Source organism: Vombatus ursinus, unplaced genomic scaffold (genome assembly GCF_900497805.2).
Source record: "Vombatus ursinus unplaced genomic scaffold, bare-nosed wombat genome assembly UNPS02015175.1, whole genome shotgun sequence".
In the NCBI taxonomy this organism is placed as follows: Eukaryota; Metazoa; Chordata; class Mammalia; order Diprotodontia; family Vombatidae; genus Vombatus; species Vombatus ursinus.
In genome coordinates this window covers 6,733,896-6,749,619 of record NW_020954953.1, presented here as the reverse complement: position 1 = coordinate 6,749,619, position 15,724 = coordinate 6,733,896, and the positions used below count along the sequence as shown (strand labels likewise).

General features: G+C 40.1%; 1 protein-coding gene across 3 annotated transcripts in view; it reads right to left on the bottom strand.

Annotated features, from left to right (window-relative positions):
• The window catches only part of LOC114031496 (tubby-related protein 4), a 266,210-nt gene extending 251,662 nt beyond the window's left edge, over window positions 1–14,548 (bottom strand). For all 3 annotated transcript variants that reach the window (XM_027846592.1, XM_027846594.1, XM_027846593.1), the window contains exon 1: window positions 14,441–14,548. The gene's annotated coding sequence lies outside the window, so the exon portion shown is untranslated. The remainder of the gene's footprint in view (window positions 1–14,440) is intronic.
• Window positions 14,549–15,724: the final 1,176 nt, after the last annotated feature.

Genomic DNA, 15,724 nt, shown 5'->3' with positions numbered 1-15,724 from the left:
TGCTCCAAAATTCAATTCAACCCAGTTTAATTCTTTCTTTCTAGATGAATACAAAAAAGTAAAACCTGATCATCTAGGTGTTTCCCTAAAGTATTCATGTATGGAAACTAGAAGCAGGTAATATCAGGGTCGGTTCAATGAGAAAATATGACAGAATACTCTGGACTTCTCTAAAACCGTATTCAGGGCTCAGTCATAGCCAGAACACTTCTCATAGCATTTTCCACTTCCAACTGTGGTCCCTTGCCATTATCCTTGACAAAGCCATGTTCTTTATGTATGCTCTTGATCTCATTCACTCCCATCTTCTCCACCAGACTGCCCCCTCAGATCATTACATTTTTTCCCCACTTTCTAATCTTCACTATCTCCCTATTTTCCCTACTTCAAGATGCTCAAGTCTCCCCCATCATTAAAACTTTTACCAGAATGTACTTCCCTTCTCAACCAAATTCCTAAGAGGCTGTTTATACTCACTGGGTGAAACTGTTCTCTCCAAAGTAACCAATGATCTCCTAATTGCCCAGTCTGACAATCTACTTCATTCCTGCCCTCTGTTGCATTCAACACTGTTAACAAATTTATCCTCTAGTATGTTCTTTTCACTGGGTTTTCGAGACACTATTACCTCCTGGTTCTCCAACCACTTCTTCTTCTAGCCTGTTTAGTTAGTTTATCACCCATATCATGCATGCCCCCGTCAGTATTCTCAATTCTCTATTATGGGCCCACTTCTCTCAATGACCTCATCAGCTCTCATGGGCTTATCATATCTATGCAGATGGCTCCCATAACCACATATCCAACCCGAGTCTCTCTTCCAAGTTTGAATGCTACATTGCCAGCTGCATTTTGGACATTTCAAACCAGATGTCTTAAAGACATCTCAAAAACAGTATGTCCAAAACTGAACTTCTTATATATCCTCCAAAACCCATTCCTCTTCCAAAGTTTCCAATTACTGTCAAAGCTACCACCATCCTTCCAGTCACCCTGACTCCCTACCTTAGCATCAATTCTCACCCCACACACCCAAACAGTTACTAAATCTTGCAGTTTCTACCTCTGTAACATAAAACTCTACTCACACAACCACCACCTTACATCAGGCCCCTACCATCTCTTGCCCGGGGTGTTACAATAGCCTCCTAATTAACCTTCTGGCCTCATTTTCCCCAAATCCAATTTATTCTACACATTGCTATTAAAGTGATTTTCCTTTGGTATAGATCTGACTACATCCTCTCTTCATCATTAAACTCCAGTGGCTCCTTATTGCCTCTAGGATAAAACATAAACTCTTATTTAGCTTTTAAAGCTCTTCACAATCTATCTTCAACCTATCTTTCCAGCCTCATTACACATTATATACAAGGTGGCCTCTTTTGCCATTCTACAATCCAACCAAATTGCCCTTTTCTTCATTCCTCACAAATAATCTATCTCCAATTTCATGACTTTGCTCTGATCATCCCTCCTAAATTCATTCCCTTCTCACTTTGACTTCAGAAAATTCTTATCTTTCTTCAAGCTCAAGCACTACCTTCTACAAGACTTTCCTAATCTCCCCAACTGTTAGTAACCTATCTCCCTAACTACCTTATATTTAACTACCTGACATTTATATTTATTCTAATTATGTTTATTCTGCATATATATCTTGTCTCCCCAGATAGCATGTAAATTAAACTATTTAAGATTAATTGCTCTAATGGTTTTTTTCCTCAATTCGGATCCTTCTTGACCTCTCTGCAGCATCTGACATTCTCAATCATTTTCTGGCCATTCTCTCCCCTCTAGGTTTTTGTGACTTGGCTCTCTCCTGGTTCTCCTTCTACCTGTCTGACATTCCCTCAGTCTCCTGTATTGGATTTTCATCAAGGTCACGCTCACTAACCCAGAGAGTCACTCAAGAGTCTGTCTTTGGCCTTATTCTCCTTTCTCTCTCTACTATCTCCTTTGGGATTTCATCAGTTCCCATGGATTTTATGATCATCTTCATGCAAATGATGCCCAGGTCTATATATCTGGCCTTAATTTCTTTACTGATTTCCAGTCCTAGTTGCCAACTGCCTCTTAGACATCTTGAACTACGTGTCAAGTAGGCATTTCAAACTCAACTTGTCCAAAATGTAGCTCATTATCTATTCCTCAAACCCTCCTTTCTTCCCAACTTCCCATTCCTGTCAAAGGTAAACACATCCTTTCAATCACCTGGAAACCTCAGGATCATCTTTAAATATTCACTCTTACCCACATATTCAATCTGTTGCCAAGTCTTGTCGTTCCTACCTTCACAACATTTGTCATGTACTTCCCTTATTCATCATTCACACAGTCACCATTCTTAGAAGGGACCTAATCATCTGGACTATAGAAATAGTCTTCTATTTGGTCTGCTTGCCTGAAGTCTCTCTCCACTTCAATCTACTCTCTACTCAGCTGCCAAAGTGATCATCTAAAGCAGTGGTGTCAAACTCAAATAGAAATGGGGGCAATTATACATATAAGGATCCTTGTAGGCCACATACTGACTTAGTTTTAAAATGTAATACCTATGTTTTATTATACTTTTTATTAATTTTGTTATATATTTCCCAATTACACTTTAATCTGGTTCAGGCCACACTCAGTGCTGTGAGCTATGTGTTTGACACTTCTGAACTATAGCATAAATCAGACCATACCTCCCTCCTACTCAATAAACTATAGTGGTTCATCCCTACTTCCTCCAGGATTAAATATAAAATCTTCTGCATGACAGTTTTAAAACCTGGACCCATCCTACTTTTCCGTTCTTCTTACATTTCATTCTTCTCCCCACACTCTATAAACTAGGTCCACTAGCCTACGTGCTGTTCCTCACACATGACACTCTGGCTCTCAAGATGGTACATTTGCATTGACTGTACTCCATGCCTGGAATACTCTCTCTCTTCACTTCAGACTTCAAAGGCTCCTCCAGACAAGAGGCCTTTCCTGGTCCTATCTACTGCTAGTCCTTTACCTCACAGAATTACATTTCATCTAATATATATCTTGTATGTACAATTTTTTTTTGCATGTTATCTTCCTCATTAAAATAGAATATAATCTCCTTGACAGCAGGGATCATGTTTCTGCCTTTCTTTGTAACTTCCGTCCCTATCACAGCACCTGGAACATAACAGGCACTTAATTAATGTTTGTAAATAGACTGCAATTTATTTGGATTTGACCCTTAGAGATCCACATATTCAAGCAAGGAAAATCTCATGAAAGAAAATAGTTTTCTTTTAAATTAAGTTTATTCAACACTTTATATCAAAGTTTATATTAAGGATAATTCATTTTGTTAAGTTTTGGTTATTTTCTAGTTTAAAAGATAAAGCAGAGATTCAGAAAATAAAGAAAGGAAAATATTCTATTTCAAGGGATATGATCACAGTAGATGAGTTTTAGAAATCACTAAGACATCAAGAAGCAGAGGGGTTTAATTTTTATGCCATACATGTGAAACAAAAACAAAATACAAGTGTTATAAAACAAAACCAACCCAGCTGAAAGTTCACTGACCTTTTTCGTCTAGAATTGACTGCTCTGTAAAATGACATACTTCTCAGAGTACCATATTCTAAAAAGTAATCTATCCTAAGTACCAAGTTCCAGGTAGACAAAGTAAACAAAAAATGGGCCTAAATGATCTCAACTATTGAGGAAGTGATTATTTAACTTGTAAAATTATTCAAGATCCCCACCATTCAATCACTTTGAGTACTGTCCTCCTTACCTTCTATCTATCTGGATTCAAATATTTCATTACTCATTAGCATTTCTACTACAAGATGAAATGGATGGGAAAAAAATAACTTTGCTGCTTAGCAGACTAATCGTTTTAAAAGGCTCATAGTAAAGTGGCTAAAATTGATTAAAACTGAGTCAACAGGAATTTATTAAGCATCTACTATGTGCCAGGCACTATGGTAAATACTGGTGATACAAAAAAAAGAGGCAAAGATAGTCCTTGACCTCAAGGAGCTTACAAAGGAGACAACAAGCAAATAAATATGTACAAAGAAGCTATAATCATAATAAAAAGGAAATAAATAAGAGACAGTCTTAAAATTAAAAGGTGTTGGGAAAGACTTCTTGTAGAAGGTGAGGTTTTAGTGGGGACTTGAAAGAAACCATGCATGGGAAACGGTCAAAGAAAATTCCCAGTACCAAGAGATGGAGTGTCTTCTTCCAGGAACAGCAAACAGACCAGGGTCACCACCAAAGAGTACATGGTGGGGAGTAAAGTATAATTAGACTGGAAAGGTGGAGGGAGGAGGAAGAATAGGTTATAATGAATGCCAAACAGGGGATTTCTTATTTGATCCTGGAGGTGATAACAAGCTGACGGAGTTTAATGAGGAGGAAAGTGATATGGTCAGACCTGAGCTTTAGAAAAATCAGTTTGGCAATTGAATGGAGGTTGGATTGAATTGAGGAGAAGCTTGAGATAGGCAGACCCACCAACCAGCAAGCTATTACAATAATCCAAGAGTAAGGTGATGAGAACCTGGACCAGAGCGGTAGCCATATCAGGGGAGAAAGGGGAATATTCAAGAGATGTTACAAAGGTGAAATCAATAAACCTTAGCAACACATTGAATATGGGGGTAAGAGATGGTGAAGAATCAAGGATTATACCTAGGTTGTAAGCCTGGAGTGACTGAGAGGATGGTAATACCCTTGACAGTGTTAGGGAAGAGGGGAGAGGGTTAGGGGGAAAGATAAAGAGTTTGATTTTGGACATGTTGAATTTAAGATGCCTACTGGACATCCAGTTTGAGATGTATGAAAATCACTTGGGAGATTCGAGACTGGAAGTCAGCAGAGGTTAGGGAAGGAAAGGCTATATCAGCATAGAGATGATAATTAGATCTAAGGAAACTAATGAGACTACCAAGTAGAACACAAGAAGAGAGAAAAGGGCCCAAGACAAAGACCAATAGCCTGACACAACTAGTTCCAGAGGAATGATAATGAAACATTTCCCTCTTTTTGGTAAACAAGTAGTAGACTACTGTTGGGAAATGTTCCATTTGTTGTCAGACATGGCTGCATTGTCAATTGGTTTTGCTTACTATTTTTTCTTTATTATGAGGAAGGATTTTTTAAATTGATTTTTAAAAAATCAATATTAAAATTAAAGAAAAAATTTGAGGTCTGGGGATTTCATATGTATTTCACATGTCAATTTTCTCTTTGCCCTCCACCGATAACACAAAGTTGTCTAGTTGATATAAGACTAGGGGGAGGGGGCTGGGCCGAACACAAAGGGAACTTCCCCAAATGAAAGCACAAAGAACCAATACTATTTATATACATGAGGAAAAATTCCAACTTCCTGGTATGGGCACAAGAAAGTCTGAGGTATCTGGTTTTACAACATTATCATCAACATATTGGTACCAATCATATTAATTAGGGAAACATACAAAGACTGGAGGAGGCCATATAATGCACCAAGACTTTCAAGACGAAGAGATCATACTACCCCCTCTCTCACCTTAGTACATGAGGAACCTATAACATGTGCTTAATATTTCTCTGTCACATTTCAGTGACATAAGTGAATCAAGATGCATACCTGATTCACTATGATTAACCTGTCCTAACATAATGATTTTCATTCTGCTCCACCTACATTGGACAAGGAAAAAATTGTGAAAAAAAGGTTTAATCACTTGAATTAATTAATGTGTGTGTGTGTGTGTGTGTGCTCGCACTCGAGCACTGTGCCATATAGCACTTGAGAGGAGGAAGAGAGGAAAGAGATCTGCTGTGAAATCCAACAAAGATATCAAAATTCTAAAAAGGTTGGAAATCACTGATCTGGTAATAGGTGGATTCTGGGCAGCACGCCAAGATTACTTTATTTTTTCTCTTGCATCTTAGAATCAAATTTGTGTGAGAAGAGAAAACAAAACTTTTGTCACTTTTATCTTACTTAGGTTTCAGTATTAAAATATATGTTAATAGATAGTATATGCAAATTGCTTTTCTCTCCCCTTCGATGTAAGTGGAATAGTTAATTCATAAGCATTTTTAAGTATTTCAGAATTTACCACATTCATCAGTTATAACCACATAAAGGAAAAATTCTTATGTACAGATACTTCTGTGTTTCTTATTTCATTAGATATTTTGGCAAAAACAAGAAGGAAGCAAAAAGAGTCAGGGAAAGCGGGAAAAAAAAGTTCAAACTATTTGTAAGAATTAGAATTTGGAAAAAAATCTCATTTTTTTTTCTGATGACCTTCCTACACTTCACTTTCTCTGACACAGAAGAAACTACTTAAACAATTCCTTTGCTGGCATTTATATACATACATAATTTCAAGCCTACTACTGACAAATGCCAAATGTGTTTTAACTTCTTGAACAGTTGCTAATTATAGGAAGCTATTCTGACAACCTGTAAGACAAAGTTTGACTAACCAGAGTATTATTTACACGGCACAAGTCACAACTTTTTATCAAGCAGGTTTTGCTATATCAATTACTGACAATGAATGCTGTGTCACCTGGCTTTCCATTTTAACTTTAAGAGAGATCATTCAATCAACAAGCATTAAGTGACAACCCACTATGCTCATAGAAGAGCTTGTCTCAGCCTCTGGAAACAGATAATTTACTGACACTATCTATAAATTCTTAGTTCTGTCAACAGTAACACCAGTGCTGATCAACTTTCTAGAGCCATAATTGTATACCATCACTAAAAATTCACTAATTTTCACTTAAATCCTAATGATATTGTTGCTTTACCAAAGTTAGCAGTAACAACAATAATCACCCAGTTTTCCCAGGGAACTAATATGTAATTTTAATAAGCAGAGATGAAGAAATGATAGAGTATGGAAAGAGAACAAAATGATAAACATGATACTGTGCCAAAAGGGTTATCTATTTAAGACCTTATAAAACAGGTCTGTTTGATACATGACTTGTCCTGAAAAGAACTTTGTCTACTATGATACTAACTTGAAGGTGTCCAATCTCTTCTGATCTTGGAAGCTGATCCCAGGAACTAAGCAGTAAAGGAGCTAAGCAGTACATCACAACTTTCCCCATTACAACTTAGATATATCATAGGTCATTATAAGAAATTAAATGGGAATTTTGCAGGAGTTTTGCAAAAGCCACAGGCGATATGTAAAGGCCAGCAGATGACACAGAAAAAGCTTAGAAACTCAGAAATGCATAAAACATATGTATAGCATTGTATAATATCAACATATTTTATTTTTTAACGCCATGATAATCAGACTTCTCTGGTACAAAGGGACGACCAACAAATTTACACAGATTTTTCAGATGGGGGGAGTCTGTGCCCTTAACCCTAACAATCTGGAAGGGATAACTGTACCTGTATAGAGATAGTGAAGTATAGCACAAAGGTGTCAAACATCAAAACTCTAAAAAGGTTGGAAATCACTAATCTGGTAAGTTAGTATAGGTGTATTCTGGGTGCTGCCCAAACTAGTATTTGGAAATTGTTTAACAAAAGAAATAAAAGTACAATACAAGTGAGATAATGTTAAGTTGTGGTTTTCTAAGTCAATTTGCTGGGAGGGAAGCATTTATTTGAATTTGACACCACTGCTATAAAGGATAGAGTCCAGGACTTTAAGAAGACCTAGGTTTAAATCCAGCCTTTGACCCTTATTAGCTATATAACCCTAGGCAAGTCCCTTAATTACTTTGTGTCTCTTTCCTCATCTGTCAAACGAGGAGGTTGGTCTCACCACCCTCTAAGGTCTAACTCTATGATTCTATGAAATGAAAATTATACACAATGTGCATCAGAAGAATAAAGGCTTCAAGGAGACGTTTAAACTACTTTTAATCATGATACAGTCAATAAATTATTAAGGAAATATTTAGGATGAAGAAATTCTGAACTCAGTCATGTTCACCTATGAACTGCAAGAGGAATTTTCAAGTATTAAGCAATAGTTCTTAAAAAGCACATGAGAGGTTTGAATGAAGTCTTCCAACTACATGAATCCATAAATGAAATTTGAAAGTAAAAGCTGAATCTTCTTAAAAAAAACTCATTAATAAATAATGACAACTCTCTTAAATAATGCTTCAGAGTTTCCAAAACAACTTCCTAACAACAAGCCCATGGAGTCAGATAGTAGAGATATTATTATAGCCCTTTAATAGATGATGAAATCAAAATTAAAAGGCAAATTTGCCAAAGTTTAGATAATTAGTGAATAGTGAAGCTAGGACTCAAATTCATGTTTTCTGACTCCATTACTTAATGTCTAAAACATGGCCATTCCCAAGCTAAAAGGGAATGCCGAAACATAAGGAATACTAGACAAAGGAAGACAAAGTTGTTCTTTTGATAAAATAAGATAATACCTTAAATTTGTATAGCACTTCACAAAGAAAGTACTTTTGAACCTCAATGAAGTAGGCCAACCAGGTATTGATCTTTTTCAGAGACTGAGGTTCAGAAGTTAGTGACTTTGATCACACAGGCAGCAAGGATCAGAGGCAGGGTTAGAACCCCAGTTTTCTCACTCCTAGTCCAATGTTCTTTGCACTGTATTACATATCCCTACTATTATTCCTACTATTTAGTGCCAACTTGTCCCAATAGCCAAGTTCAATTCCAAGTGATTTGTTTTATAATCCACTGTACCACAAATCTCTTTTTCATGTGAACACCACCAATTTATCAATCTAAGGCTTAATATGACATTGATCCTAAGGGTAAATGTGTTTCACACCACCTAAAGATAATGGTAGTTATTCCTACTCAATGACAACAAATAAAAATATTAAATTCTTGAAAAACTTTTCTATACCCAATATATTGAGATTCCTCAGCCTAATAGAAGCCTATCTGGCTTCTGTTCCTAATACTTATTGAAACTGTTCTTTCAAAACAGCCCCCAGTGGCGTATTTACCAAATCCATTGGTCTTTTTTCAGTCCTCATCCTTCTTGACCTTTTTAAAACTTTTAGAACTACTGACCATTCCCTCCTCCTAGACATATCTTCCTTGTTCGAGTGTTAATAAACCATGCCCTCTTTATTCTCCTCTCTCACTAACCATCCCACCTGTCTGCTCTTCCAACCCATTAATGTGGATCTTTCCTGCAAAGGTCTGTCCAAAGCCTATTTTCCTTTTTTCTCTTTACCCTCTCCTTTGGCAATATGACTCACTTCCACAATTTCAACCACCAGATAATTCTCTCAAATCCCTTCTTCCAATACAGAGGTATGCTAGTAAATGTTTAACAACTAGCTTGTTCTGCAGGTGGGGGTAGTGTATGCATGACACTCAAGTTTATGTCATTAACATTTTCTTAACCACTTTCTTAAGTCTAGTCAATCAACAAAGCAGTAAATCAAGACCTGATTTGTAGAGTTTGCAAATTTCTGAGGTATGAATGCTCACGCTGAAAATTTGACAATAGGCTCAGTTGCTCAAGTTTGCTCATCACACCCCAACTACTGTCCAAACCTCTCTTTTGAGCTTTAGGCCCATAATTCTAACTGCTTAAAATACATCCTGTAGTCCTACCACCCACAAGCATGTCAAAAACCAACATTTTTTCCTTAAAACTTGCTCCTCCTCTTGACTTCACTTTCCACCTTTAGCAACCTGATTCACCCCATCTCCCCTGCTTAAAACTCTGGGATTATCCTTGACTCTTTCCTTGATCTTATCTCTCATCAAATCTTGCCAATTTCATCTCTGCAATTTCTCTCCATTCTCACTACTACAACCACAGTACAGGTGCTCATCAAGACTCACCTAAGCTACTGAAATAACTACTTCCAGTCGCCATTCTCCTCCTTCACAATTCTTCATACCATTGCCAGAATAATCATCCATATGCAGAAATTTGGACCTATCACTTCTTTGTCCAAAAATTTTCAATGGCTCCCTCTTGTTTTTTGAATAAAGAAAAAAATCACTATGTCTGGCATTCAAAGTTCTCCATAATCTAGTGTCCTTCTAAACTTCCCTACCTTGATTTTCATATTACCTGTTTCTCTCATCCCTCTACCAACTCCAAGCTCGAGCCAAACTAGTTTACTCTTTGTCCCCGAGATGACATTGTTTCATTACTTAGTCACACAGGAAGAACCAAATAAAAGGACGAATAATTACTATTGTCCAGGCTATGTCATTAAATTTTATCAACAGCCCACTGATTTAGCTCATCAGCTAATATCTTGGATTGCCACTGCATATGGAATAATAAGCTAGGTCTAGAATTGGATAGTAGATAAAGAGCTGAATTGATTTGAAAAATTCCGTAGTGTTTTCAGAAATCCTAAGCCACTCTTTGACATATGCCAATAATCATCATCTTTTTTTAACATCAATGATCTTCCCATGATGCTACTCAAACTCTAGTGGCATCCTAAATCAAATACAAGTTCCTTTGCTGGCATTTAAAGATCTTTACAATCTGCCACCAATCTACCTTTCCAGACTGATCCCATGTTACTCAGCTTCAAATACACTATGACCAGGTCAAATTGGCCTTCTTACAGTTCCTCATCAAAAGCCCTTCATCTCCCATCTCTAGGCCTTTGCATTGGTTGTCCACATTTGGAATACACTCTCTCCTCACCTTTGTCTCTTAGAATCCCTTGTTTCCTTTAAGCCTTAGCTCAAGTACCATCTTCTACATGAAAACTTTCTTGATCTTCCCCAGCTCCTTGTACCTGCACTCCAAAATTATCCTGCATCTCTTTTGTATATATCTATATGTGGTACATATGTGTGTGTATGTTTATCTTCTCCCAATAAGATTGTAAACTACTCCCAGGTGATGACAACTTCACTTTTGTCTTTGTATCCCAAATGCTTGGCACAATGCCTGACATAAAGAAGGCACTTAATCAGTGCTTGCTGACTGATGGATACAGTTGTGAACCACAGACTATAATAACATCTGAAAAATAAAAATTTCCAGTAACTTGAAAGGCAACAAAGAGGCATAAGTAGACTGCAGTAAATACAGACTATGACTTGTAAGTAGCATCACTCCCTGGAAATTATGATATGATAAGAATATGAGCCAGTCAAGTTAACTTCATAATAAAACTAAATTAGGTGACTTATTTCAATGGCCAACAGATAGACTTATTGTCTTCCCCATTAGAATACAAGTACTTTGCCAGTTAAGGGTTTTTTAATTCATTTTATTTGTAACCCTGGCACCTACATCAGAGCCTAGCACACTGAAGGCCTCAATAAATGCTTGTTGATTGAGGTACCAAACTGGCATCGCTGCAATGTTAAGAGACTGAGAGAAGATACAGCATACCAGGTGGATACTCTAGTGGATTTATATGAGGACATGGCCAAAAATCATCTAAGATTAGAGTGTATAGATATGTTACAACCTGCACAAGTAGAGAGAAATGGACACGATGAGACCATAGATCCATATTAGTATATCATTTAACTTGTAGGATATTCAATTTTATAGAATAGTAAAGCAAAGTATAACTGAGTTTTATGGTACTTTGGATGTCTTTTTCACAAAACATCGTGTCAATGCATGTCATAATAAAAACTTGGCATAACAAGTCCAAAATTACAAATAAAAAATCTAACTTCCATAATCTTCCATAATGTTAAATTATTTTGGTCTCAGTCACTAAATGAGTCTTTAGAAAAGCAAGGATGCCTAACTTCTATTTCAGCTCTCTGTTCCCTAACTACCTAAGATCAAAAGCATACTTGCCAAAAAGGAAAATCTCTTCTTACCAGTCTCAGCCCTATTCTAGGCCCGCTGTGGTTCTGTTTTGGATGATATCTAAAATAGGCATGGTGTCCTACCGTGTACAGTTTTTAGCTTTAATAGATCAGAACTGCACTAAGACTTTTGGGACAACCTGTATTTTCAAATTTAGAAGTTGTTGTTTTGCAAAAAAGTAGGAATGGGTGACAAGACTAGCATTTCTTAACTCAATACTCAATTTATAAGCTTCAATGGAATAAACAAATTTCATGTTATCTAAGCAAAGCATTAGATTTATCAGGACTGACAAATATATTAGGACTGACCTAGTACAGGATACACTGTGCTGTCATTTTTCAAAAGCGGAAAGTAGCTCTATCTTTCTGCTTATCTCCCATGAATGAAAGCTGTTAAAGTTTTAACAATGTTGATTAAATGACTTTATTATCTATTTACCTTCTGTACCCCTAACTTTGTGTTTTATGCAGAATAAAAATTGTTTCTAATTCATCAATGTGATAGAAAGACTACTGAATCTGAAACTACAGGCCCTGGGCTCAAATCACAGTTCTGTCACTAACTAGGTATGGGAAAATTTGAATTCATTTAACCTCTCAAGGACTCAGTTTCATGTAGGGAGGGGGAGGAATTACTAGGTAGCTTCTAAGATCTCCTCTGGATATATAATTATGATTCTATGATTTACTGAAACTTTCACAATGCGTGCTGAAACAAAGCTATTAGATCCACTTCCATTAATAACTTTTATACAAATTAACTATCATTTAAGTTAAAAAGCTGAATACTAAATTTGGATGTTCATGCTTCACTCATATAATCATCTCCAAATCAGTAAACTATCAGACTAGATGTGGTACAAAAATCTTACTTTGTTCTGCATATGAATGTCATTACACATAAACTTCTGAAATTAGCTTCTAACCTGTCCAGGCAGACAAGGACAGTATTTAAAGTCACTCTCTAGTCTGCAAGTTTTTTGTTGTGGGGTTTTTTTTCAAATTCTATTATTTCACATTCCTCACAACTTTAAACTTGAAGTTACAATACTTGATGACTGGTGCCTTAAGAGTTCTGCAGGAAACAGCATCACAAAATGGATTTGCCTACACATAGTAAAACGCAACCACAGATTAAAGCAAAACCATGGACATATAAAAGAAAAACAATAGAGAACCATATCATTTTCTTAAAAAACAAGTTTTTGCCTTTAGATTTTAGTACTTAAATTTCTCCCTGTGTTTGTATAAACTACATCTTGAGACTGACTAGATGTCCTACCTTCATCAAAGGGATTCTTTGAAAGGTATGGGAAATAAAATAACAAATACAGAAAAAGAATCCATTTCCCCTAGAAAATACCCCATTCCCAGTAAACAGGTCTCAACCCCAAAGGATAGGTAAGCCAGTTCACCTTAGTAGTCAAGCAAGCAACACTGAAATAGCGACTCATTTACATTAAATCACCCTCAAAACCCCAGCACCAAGAACTCTCTACAGTCACCCAACCTTGGAGGGGGTCTAACAGGAGTGCAAACAATCCCAAAACTAATTACTTGAAAAGGGGTCAAACTTTGAGATCGACATAGTACTTTTTTTTTAAAGGAGGGAACGAAGGAAATGGGTTGATAATATGAGCGGAGTCTGTGTGATTTGTCAGAGGAAACAGCAGACTCCAGACAACATAAGTGCCAGGATTTCCATGCAGCTGGCACGACAGGTGACTGGGCGCTGCTTTGCAGACACCCCGCTCCCGACGGCCTCCCCGGGTCTTGGTGAAGGTGGAGTAGGGAGAGAAGAGGTAAACGAGACGGGATGAGGGAGAAGGGGGGGGGCCCGAGGCTGAAGCACAGTGGGAAACCTCCTCAACTGGAGGAAAAGGAGGAGTGCAAACCCCAGTTTCCCGGGGGGGAGGACCGTTTCTGAGGGATTTTTCTGCCACCACAATGAAATAAAATGGCTCCAAGCCAAACGCCTCCAGATCATCACCACCACCCCCTCTCCTCCACACTCCCGGCGAAAACGGCTTTCTCTTTCGCCCCGCTTTTCTCCAGCGTGGAAACAAAAGGCCAAAATAGAAAAAAAAACAAAAAACAAAAAAAGGCAGCAACCGCCGCCCAAGCTGCCAGGTCAGACCCTGGTATCCCACCCCCCCAAGAAAAAAAAATTTCAAAAGGATGAAACCCCCATCCCCCGGCTATGGAAGCGCCTCCCTCCCAGCCCCCCATAAGACCACAAGCACCCCAGACCTCCGTCTCCCGCTGGGTGGGTGGGTCGGTCCGTCCGGCCGTCCGTCCGTCTGTCTCCCTCCCTCCCCTGGCGGCCGTCGCCGCTCCACGGCTGCGGACCAAAGCCCGGGCCCTTCTCCCGCGGGGCGGGCAAAGCCTCGCTCCGCTCCCCCCGCCCCAGCTGGGGCTGGAGCGCCCCCTCCCCACCCCTCGCCCCGGGCGGAGGGGATGGGGCTGGAAGCAAGAAAGCGGCCAGCCCGGAGGAGGAAGGGGATGCCTGGGGTTTAGAGAAGGGGAGTGGAGGCGGGGGAGGCCGGTGGGGTTTCCCCCCACCCCCGCCGGGCAGCAGCAACAACAGCATCCCGGCCGCGGCCGTGACAGACGCCCCCCATCGCATCCCTTCCGCCCGCTTCGCCTCGCCTCGCCTCGCCTCACCTCCCCCGGGGGCGGCGGCGGCGGCGCCGGCGGCCACTCGGTGTCTCGTCTTGTCTCCTGTCCTCGGTCAGCGTCGGCGGCAGCCAGGGCACCACCACCGCCTCCTCCTTCTTCTCCTCCTCCTCCTTCACCACCACCACCACCTCCTCCTCCTCCTCCTCCTCCTCCTCCACCTCCTCCTCCCTCCTAGTGTCTCGGTCTGAGTCTCCGCCTCCCTCCGCCGCTGGGCCCTGACTGCTGCGCCACGTGATCTGTCACATGACCCAGCACATTTAGCAGGCGCCACCCCAAACCTCTTCGCGGCTCCTTTCCAATTCGGGCTCCGGGGCCAGACCAGACGGGAGCCGCAGCCAGCAGCCCCAGGCAGCGGCCGAGACCCGTCCCTCCCCACATCCCCCGGCGGCCTGCGCTCCTCCCTCTCTTCCCCCCACCCCGCCCCCCGGCCTGGCGGCTCGCGCTCCACGCACGCTACCCCCGCCCCGCCCCTCCCCTCCCCTCCCCTCCCCTCCCCTCCCTTCCCCTTTCCTCCCTGGGCGCCCCGCCTGCGCCTCTGCACGTCCAGACCACCCCCCCCTCCCCCGCCGCCGCCGCCCTCCCTCCTCTCCCGGCCCGAGGCCAGAGTGAAACGCGTCCCCACGAAGGCTCGCGCAGCCTTGGCCGACACGTCCCGGGAGGTCCCGCTCCCGTCTGTCCGCATCTTTTTCTCTCCCCATCCCACTCGCCCGTGCTTTCCCCCAGTCCAGGCATCCCGCGGTGACTCTGCAGACGCGGACACGTCTGTGTGATCCCAGGCAAGTCTGCCTCAGTTACCTTAAGTGTCAGATAGGGTGGTTGTGAGGATCGAATGAGGTAATACTTGAAAGTTTTCAAATATTATCAAAATATGTCATCAAAAGATAATTAAATTTTATTTAACTTGAAAAGTTTGCAAACCTTAAAGCGCTCTATAATTGCTCTAATAACCTTTTATTAAACAGTTCAACTGACTACCCCCAAAGAGTTATGAGGAAAACACTTTGTAAAACTTTAAAAGTGCTATATAAATATATTCAGCTAGGTGGTAGAGTGGAGTCAAATTGGGCCTGAGTTCAAATCCTGCTCCGATACTAGCTGTCTGACCCTGAGCAAGTTACTTAATCTATTTGCCTCCGTTAACCCCATCTGTAAAAGGGGGATAATAATAGCACCTACCTCTCAGGGTTGTTGTGAGGATCAAATGAGATACTAAATGTGCTCAGCAGTATGTGTCCCTGACACATAGTAAACGATATATAAATGTTAGCT